The sequence below is a fragment of the Wolffia australiana genome, chromosome 3 (genome assembly GCF_029677425.1).
Source record: "Wolffia australiana isolate 7733 chromosome 3, ASM2967742v1".
Taxonomy (NCBI): domain Eukaryota; kingdom Viridiplantae; phylum Streptophyta; class Magnoliopsida; order Alismatales; family Araceae; genus Wolffia; species Wolffia australiana.
Genome location: NC_135837.1, coordinates 5,030,508 through 5,040,796, shown reverse-complemented (window position 1 = coordinate 5,040,796; position 10,289 = coordinate 5,030,508). Strand labels below are relative to the sequence as shown.

Below are 10,289 nucleotides of genomic sequence, written 5' to 3'. Positions count from 1 at the left end.
ATATATGTATGTATATATATATATATATATTGTCATCCTTGCGCAGGGGTCATGCTAATCTTCTCTGTATTATTCCAATTTTATCAGAAGTCATCGAAGGGACTACGCTTATAATATCTTATAAACATACCCCATGATAATGGTGGATAGGTATACTTAAGATATACACACACTTAATTTCCATTGGGTGTGCATGAGAATACTAGAAACACGGAAGTAAAATAAAGTTCTTCTAGGACTTTTATGTATGTTTACTGGTATGTTTTTTTGCATTCTAGAAACCCCCATGCCTTTTTCTACCAAGTCTACTGATATTTCCCCCTTGCCATTTATTATTATTCATGCATTAAATAAACGCATGGAACTATATATCCAGATATGCAGACTAACTATATTACCATTTTAGATATTTATTTCTCCCTATGATACAAGTCAAAACAAGTGAAATACCGGTAGACTTGGATGCCACTGGATCTCCAAACCATTTCAATGACTCCACATTTTTTCCCAAACTTCTATTCTTGAAGTATTTGAAACCATAAACCAATTATAAACACCGAGGTTGTATTTAGCTTTGAAATGATGTAGAATAAACTTGACATTCGTACATTTTTGGGAAAATTAATGCAAAATGAAGTGTGAAGCCAACTAATAAACTTGGCGTGTAATCCGGATGGCTCTATGATACAATCCCGATTCGAGACCATATCTTGCACACTGTAATTCGCCCAAATTGTAATGCAATTGATTCAAATTCGAAGATCGATGTCCAAGGAGAGTAAAGAGGATGAAAGGTTCCCGGGGGGTAAGAGAAGAATGGGAATGGTAAGGAGGGAAGCGAAGGATCGCCGGAGGAGGAGAACGTTACGTAAGCAGACTGGTGACGTCCACCTGCGAGAATGAGAAGGTGTCACGGAGAGGGATAGGAATAGAGAAGGGGAGAGAGCTAGAGGGAGGTAAGGAAAGGCTCAAAGGAGTTTCTTCATGTCGCTGCTCTCACGAGTGAGGCCTTAAATGGGAGCGACCGTGGGCTGGGCCGATGTTACTGGGCTGTGCCGTTGTCGTATCTTCCTCCGAACGTAGACGCGCTGGTGGATCATATCAGTCTACCCTAAATCACCAAATATTTGATGGACCTCAATAATAAGAACATGCATAGATATATAATAAAAAGAAAAATAATCATGGCATAGTTAAAGCCAAATCAGTCTATGCGTGACACATAAATTTTCTCGGCAAGAGCTGTTTTATATTTTAAATATTTTTACATAGTCATGGATAGGTTTTTTTCTTCCTCAAATTTATTCCACATTTTGACACTTTAAAGATATAAAACTTTAAAGGGAAAACAATATTTTTCAAGGTTTCTCATTTGTTACATGACTTCCCCTCATTAAATTGGGGATATATTCATACATTTCACCTATGGATCCTGGATAACAATAAATCCTCCTTTTTCTGTTATTTTCTCTTTAGGTGTGACTCAGGTATGGGTTAACGGTGTTGGCCATCCAATTCTTTCCTTAGTGGATGGGCACTTGGCAAGGTCTGATCTATCATTTAATTTTGAGGCCAAAATGATTCACAAGATGATTCATATAATGATTTTTTAAACCATTTGGAAATGAGAAAATTGTTTTTTCTCCACTATTTTCCTCTCATTTATCATTTACTCTCTTCATTTTCCCCTCTTCCTCACATAATCGGTCACATCTTTTGAAGATAAGGAAGAGGAGGCCATCGTACTCTCTCACCACTAATAAAACATTTGTCCCACATCAAGCTATTTGAATTTGATTATGTGATTTGGACAAATTCTTATCCTTCATAATATTTTTACGATTCATCAATATTCAAATGTATCTATTTATTAAAAAATAATGCTTTTCTCCGATTTACTGAGTCCATAATTGATTGTTAAGTATTGTGTTTTGTAATTAACTTTTTAAATGTTGAATCATGGGATATAAACTTTGTCTCAAAGGATTAAAACTCATTTATAATAACACATAATTTTATGGATGTTATGTGTTGATATCATTACATAATGATGATGAGTGTTCTCAGACGAATCCATTATATGTTTCCATTTTAATTACGTTTTACCTGACATTATAATATTTTATTTCTAATTGATCACCCAGTATTAATCATCCCACTATTTCTTCATCATTTATCAGTCATGTTCTACACCAGAGATCCAACATAAATTTTGTTATTTTACTTAATATTGAAGCCTTTGCTTTTTATATATTACACATTTCAAAGCCCCAGTTGAGAAACCTTAATCGTTATTTTGTGATAGAGTGAAACCATTGATAATTTTAGAACACATGGTTAAAGTGATTTAACTAGAGAAACCCTTGAATGTCAAGAGTTAAGAAAAAACTTCGATTTTATTCTTGAGTTTTGTATATGCCCAAAGTATCTAACTGATTCTATATTCAAGTAATTTACATGTAATCCATTATAATTATGAAGACCGTGATCTATTAGGAGGGATATATTTATGATCAAATTGGTTTCCTCAGTTAAGTTGGATGGGATTTAGATGCGAAAGAGGTGATAAAATATTTTTAGGTCAAAGTATTGAATCAAATAGGTCAAATTCAAACATATAAATCCAGTTTGGCAAACGTGGAAATGATGACGTTGAAAATTTACCTACTTGTGATCTCTATACATATGCTTGAAAACCAAAATTCACTCACCAGATTGCCAATAGTTGAAAATGATTTCCATTTTCCAACCATTGATATTTATACATCCTAATATAATGAATGTAGCCAGATTGGATTGTATGGATAAATAAAGTACATCCCTTCCAATCAGCTTGTAAGCACAAGATCCTAAAACCACCTCCAACAATGATTCTTTTGCAGGATTGGCTCTTACCTTTCTGGTTGAAATGATGTCAAGATGAGGATTAAAGAGTTCACTTCATTTGATAACATTGAGGAGTGGATCTTAGACACATTTTTTATGCTAGCCAATATGAAGAATTTGGTGCTCTACAAAGGTACCCAATAAAAAAAGATAGTTGAAAAGTGGAGACCAATAAGAGAGTCACTATGGCAATTGACAATCTTCAAATTTCCCAAAATATAGAAATCAAACAGTCTTAATTATGAAGTTTTGGGGACTTCAAAAGGGAGGGAGAAAATAGAAAAAAAGTATATAAAATGTCTAAACATATGCCAGAAGCAATTGATACAGTATATATATCGTATTATTTTCAAATATGATGATCTGATGATTGAAAATATGTCTCATTTACTGTTGTCAAGCTCACAAGCCAGGTAGGACTCCGCAACAATGGCATACATAATTTGTATTGACTGCTCTTATCAATATTGGGAATTTCCACTGCCCAAACCAATTGTAGCTGTTGTATTTTCCCTTGGTCTATTTGCAGTTTCTACTTGTATGTGCCAAATTTTATCAATGTATGACCACACTAATGTTATTTTCCAATGTGATTAGCCCATTTTACTATGGACCTGTGCCTCCAGTCATTTCCCACATGTTGTCTGGCTGTACCATATCCACCCCAGGATCATTTACTACAATGTAATAATAACAAGAAAGAATATAATGAATCTACATGATACCCTTCGCCAATCTGATAATAACATGAAAATAAACATTCCCAACCATTAGCCAGTATCTCTGTTGGCGTTATCTATTATATATAAACTTTAGGACTATGGCGGATGGGGGCACATGATTGCCATATGGTTCTATATTGAAGATCAAAATCAAATATTATATCCATATCTGGAGTAGTGTTTGGTCATCTTGAGCCTGATATCGGGTGTTAGTTTTCGGTTGGATGCTGAACTGGAGATTGTAAAAGGAATACCCAATATCCATCTTTACCAATATCTGGATATCAGATGACAGTATCGGGCAGTGGTTGCAACAGTACCAACATCTGATACAATTATACATCCTGATATTGGCATCTGTCTTTGTCTCAGGTGTCGAATGACGACATCAGATATTAGTGTTGGATATCAGTTTTATTGATCAATAACAAATAAATAGAAATGCCATTTAATAAAAAAATCATTTTATTAAGAAACACACACACATGCAATCAAGAATTAGGAGTTATATGTATTCACTGCGTGAGTAGAATTAATAGTTGCTAATGAATTTTATTAATATTCAATTAAATTGAGAGGTTAAAATAGAAATCGGTAATGCTTTCTCTGGTATGACCCAAAACAGGATCAAATACCAATTTTTGTTGCACACCAAGAGGCCTACTACAACTTGATTAACAATATCTTTAGCTCAATGCACGGAACACAATACTTATTCACTTCTCAATTCTTTGAAAGTATTTATACTCTTTCTTAGTCTATTTTTTTCCATATGGCTCAATGGGTTATGATATTTTAAATTGATATCCAAATAACTATTTTTGGTGCATATTTTGAAATATGATACCTGGATATTGAATAAAAATCCGGAACTGGCATCCGCCATGTACTTACCTATAAGATATCCATCCCAATATTCGGTACTAGGTGGATATTCAATATATGTCTGATAGCCACTATCTGATATCTGAAACATCTTGATTCCATCTGTGTATCAGATATTGATCACCTGATATTGGATATTGTATGGATATGATACATGAGAACACTAATCTGGAGTGATATGAGATAACAATAATGGAATGTTGTGGTACATTAATTTCATTCTTTATAGGATGCAAAAAAAATATAAATATTTTTAGATACTTTCTGGACCACAAAATTCAATCCATAATGATTCATCCCCCTTATAATATAGAATTTCCTGCACTAGTATTCTATATATTATATAGAAACCTGAATTCTGATACCCATAATCACTAATATGCTATGTTTTAATAAAAACATACAACTTCAAGAATTTCGTGATAAATCTGCCTAAACGATATTATGCTGTAACCTATGAAGTTTTATGAGTTTTGGACTTACCCCACGTTTTCATGTGGATTATTAATGATGATTTTATGGACTTTTATTGAATTCTGGGAGTTTGATGTTATGAGATTGGTCGGGAGAATGAAAAAGAATGATTAAAACAAAAAGAAAGAGGAGAATAGGAGGCCCAAATGGACCCATTTGCTAGATCCCAAGAACTCTTCAGATAGAATCCCCCATGAGTTTCCAAAGGAACTTTACTTGGAAGCCACCTTCAGATAGAATCCCAAGACTCTTCATTAATGACACATTCAAGATAAGCCTCATTATATATTAGATATAACTTTAATCTTATTTCATGAGGAAGTTGAAGGCAAAGGCACTCTCACATCATGACCTTTCATCTCCCCATGGAAGATGAAAAGACTCACCGAGGGAAGATAGAGTCATTCCTCTTACAAATACCCATACCCTATGATATTTAAATGTATGCATATTAGTGAAGTAGAAAAAGGTTTATATACAATAAGAGTTTAAGATTAATATATATTGGGGGAGAGTAGCTTTTGAATATTTAAAAGAATTTAATTAATTCGATAGAATGGGAGAAGATAAGAGACCATATTTAGGGTTGATAAGAAAACTAAAGAAGTATGTATTTATATTATGATATGATTAGGGGTAGTTTATAATTATAGAATACAGTTTATGTAAGTTTATATATTTAATAAGTATTTTAAAATATTTTTTATAAGATACAATTGGGAGAAAATAGGATAAAATTGGGAATTTTTTTGAATGTGCACCATTTATTTGGAAATTTCTTGAAGGAGAATGATCTATCAAAACATGATGAAAGCTAACTTCTCGCTGCCTTTAATACAAATCTATGCATTTATAAAGTTCAGAAATCCAAAGTAGACATCTGATTCAGGCAAGCTAAGGGGCATCGTTTGTCACCCTTGACACTGATGTACGACTTTGCTCATCTTCTTCTATGCTGGCATCTTTGCTAGTATCTGGACTTCCAATGGCACTGTCCTAAGCTAGTCAAACTTCTTTGAAGTTGTTATGAGCTCCAATTTGGCAGAATGATCCCCACACGGGTCTCGCGGCGCTGCTGAGAAGAATGGTCAGAAAATGGAAGAGTTGGGGATTGTTGACCCATTTTTTAAGGCATGGGAAGGACCTCCCATGGACGTAGATGCCATGGACGGGCTTCGGGTTCCTCCTGATAACAACCTCAATTCGGTATTTAATTCAAGAAATTTGCACAATTTTATGCATTTAAAGAGTTTAAAATAAGGTTGTTGTCAAATATTACATGTTAATTAATTATTCCAAGTGGATTATGACTTTCCCCAAATTTTCTGTTGATTTATGAATTTTATGGAATTTATTTAAGCTTGGAATAATTTTATTCAAACTAGAATTGGCAGGTTAATTTTTTTTAAATTTTAATTACTGTGGGGACGAATTACTGAATTTTCTAGATTTTTCTAGAATTTATTTGAGGAAGAAATGAATTTTTAAAAAGAAATAGATATATTTATTAGGAAAAAAAAGATTTTTAAAGTAATTTCTAAATTCTGAGGGGTTTTTTTAATTTTTGTTGAAATTATGCCCTTAAAATAGCTCTCGGTCCTCCACTGCAGGCGTAAAGATACGATTAAAATAGTTGCCGGATTTTATTGAATTAATCAGAATATTTCTATGATTTTTCTATGTTTTTAGGAAAGATGGAGGAGAGAGAAAATGGAGGGGCATCTACATACATACTTTCAGGCGGCTTCAATTTGTGCACGCAAACCTGTTCAGATACGTCACCGAATATTCCAAGATAGATTTTGAGTGGCCACGTGGCCAAATCTTGGACGTCGAAAGAGAATCCGACGGCCAAGATACGTCAGTGAATTTTCCTGTCTCTGGGTGGTAAGTTAACCACCCGTGAGGCGCATACAAAGCGCATTCATGGGAGGTGATGTGGCACTCTTTGACGGGCTGGCAGCAGTTAAAGCGCATAGGTACATACAAAGCGGTACGTAGGAGATTCATTTTTTCTTATTTCCAGTAGAGGGTATGTGGCGAGGCGAGAGAGGAGGCACCAAATGAACTTGAAAATTTGCAACCAATCAACAGTACAAACATCATTGCGTGTAAGAAAAAAAAGTAATTAAATAAATGAATATTGATCCAATGGCTATGATTGGTCAACATAGATTTACTAATAACTTTTGATCCTGAAGTCCCATTGAGGTCATTCTTTTATGGATTTGGTCGTCTTGACCTCCTCTTTCTATCTATATAGTTGGATCATTCAGATAAAGCCTACTTTGACGGCTAAAAAGTAATTACTAGTTAGGGGTAAAATGATAATTTTTGCCATATAACCTAAGTATAAAAGCAGAATTTTGAGTTGAGGAGGTCATTATGGAGGATGCTCTATCATTGCTGCAAGACAGAGAGGAGCACCAGCCTGGATAAACTCTATTTGGTATTTCTATTTGATTGTATTTGATTTATTGGTGCAATTGGGATGATTTGTTAGTGAATTTCATCATTGTTTTTCTTGATGTTAGTAAGGAATTTTGAATCACTTGGCTTGAGCGGCATGTACCAACCCTCACTAGGATTGAGGGGAGAGAATTTATCTAGCTATTCCATTTTCACATTAAAAAAGAGTTATAAAAAAATTTACATTTTAGGATATATTAGATTACCTTTAAGATATAATAGTTAGTGAATTTGGTTTCCAAACCCCCCCAAAACAAACTAAGACAAAATCTCCTTATTAACCCCTCTAATTTACCCTTTTAATCCTTTTTATTGGATCAAAGAAGTCAATCTAGATCCCCTTACTTCTTCTATTCTTCCCATCTCTTCTACCCCTCTTTCTAAATTCCTAACCTAATTAGGGTGATTTGATCTTCATTAAAGATTAAATTAACTCTAATTGTGATCAAATTATTCAAGCAGATCACTAATTGAATGCCTTACTAGCTTCCCTTGGACTATACCCATACTTATCACTATACATTTTAAGTTAGATTTTTCTAAAAAAATTATTGTATAAGCTAAAATCAACAACAACAAGGGATTAAAGAAATTGCAAAATTCACCCCTGTTTTTGGCTTATCACCTCCCATGTTGAAAGATTACTTGTGGTGGTCCCCCGTGGTCAAAGACCACAGTCCCACTTGAGGAGGATGACGACTAGGGGCATATATGGGTGCATCTGCCCTTGGTTGTTGGATATTGCTTCAATAGGGGTTAAGGACCGTGGCTATATGATAAACCAGAATTTGGGCTAAATAAGTCATTTCAAGGCTTTGATTTGTGCAACAATATTGATAACTTTTTTTTACTTAGAATATGGTAAGTAAGGGTTGAATCCTTAAGAATCATATAATGGGAGAGGAAATTGCATTTGAAATATATTTTAGGTGATTTATATTTTTTTGGATTTTAAGTAGTTTATAAATAGGAAAATCAATTAAATAAATAAAATACATATTTATTTATTTATATATAAGTTCTTATAATAAAATGTGATTTTTGGAGAATTTTTAGGGCAATAAATAAGATTTAACATTGAAGAAAACCTTCGGCCACAATGTGTGGCTGTGGCGCTCCATTGGGCAAGTAGTAAATTGAAAACACTGTAACTTTTACTACAAGATGAATTTTTCAGTGCTGTTTCATGTGTTGGAAAGCTTGAAGTCTAGATATCCTCTGGAATTTTTATCTAAGCAAAATGGTGATAAAGTTCTAAATCAAATACTCAAGAGATCACATGAACCTTGTTGTCACGTCCCCCAAGGGCCAAGTGGTGCTCTTTCTCCAAGAATATTTATCACCCTTGAACTCTCTCTCCCACACTCTTGTAGATAAATAATGGATCAAATATATCTGATGCACTCTCCCTCCAATAGTAAGTTAGGTGCAGAAATCCAGGATAAGATACAAAGAGAGGGGAGAAGAGAATAAATATAAATGCCATGTGGCGTGCTTCTCAAATTTGAAAATAGACTTTTCAAATTCAATTCCAAAGGCTTGGAGGGATAGTGTTTCTTGATTTCCATCCTAGAACCACACACCCTGCTTCTCAGGTTTGAAATTAGACCTTTCAAATTCAAATTTTGGGTTAGTTCCACAATTCTTCCTGTTAGTTGACCTAATCTTTACGGAGGTTTGAATGGGCTTCTAGAATGGGCTTCTTGTGTATTGGGCCTCCTCTTAGTATCTATTAGATGGATTAGGTTTCTAATTTACTCCCATTTGTATCTCAAATTCACCATTGTATTTACTAAGTCCTGTTTTTCAAATAAAACTCCAAAAAGATGTGAGAAATCCACTTGACTCTAAAGAGTCAAGTGGGGTGAGTCTAAATCAATAAAATAGATAAAATATAGTTTGGAACAATAAATCATAAAATTCTCATTTTATTTTTAAATGGTGAATAATTCTAGTGCAAGTCTAAAAATATGCGTTGAAAAAGTATAAAAGCATAATTTTCTTCATCTCATTTGACGTTATTACTATGTCATAGCCATGGACCCCTTTGAGCTTATGGAGCACCCCTTACAACGTCAGCTATCAATTATCAACTTTTTCATGCCCTTTTTCCCATATGGTTCATCACTCATGTGGCCCTATTGTGCCCATTAGTGGCTGCGGCCTATTAGAGGCCTAGGAAAGAGGAAAAAATAGAAAAGTAGTTGGAAGTTGGACCATTTAATCTTACTTAAGAAGATAGGACCATCGAGATCATATCTATTTACTTAAATCAACCTATCAAGACCTGAGCTTTGGGCGTAGTCAACTAAAAGCTCTGTCATTGATTCTTTCTTATTTTCTTAAGATTGTGACCAATTAGTGATGGAGCACGCCGGCTTGCTCCCGTAGGGACGACTTCAGCGCCGTCCTTGTCATCGACGGTTAGCGTTTCGCCCGATCAGCACGCCAAGGCGCCAACGAAGACAACCGGCTTCGGACATCCCGAGTGGAAATATGGCTCGTATCTTTATCGCATTTTGATTTCTTTTGCCCCTTCGTCTAGTCGCCGTCGTCATATCGTGTCCGTCGTTTTGTCCGTTGTTTTTCTGTGCGTCTTTGCCGTTATTATGGAAGGGATCCTTAGTTATTTGGACCCCCTCCCTTTCCCCCTTTTTATGTTTTTATGGGCCCACTATATAAGGGCCCCTCTTGTTGGACTACACCAACCCCCAGTGGCTCGAGAGGCCACCGTCGCGGTCGAAGGTCGACCCCTTCGGAGTTTGGAGCTTGGCACCTCCATCGAGTTGGGGCCCGCAAGTACGACACGTAGGACACATTCAGTGCATCATAGTTACATCCCCCTGTTAGGGT

At 35.0% G+C, this 10,289-nt stretch overlaps 1 non-coding gene across 1 annotated transcript; it reads right to left on the bottom strand.

The window, feature by feature from the left end:
- On the bottom strand, positions 1-103 carry LOC144701538 (U6 spliceosomal RNA). The gene has a single exon (XR_013581033.1). It is a non-coding gene; the product is annotated as a U6 spliceosomal RNA (small nuclear RNA).
- Between the last annotated feature and the right edge of the window lie 10,186 nt (positions 104-10,289).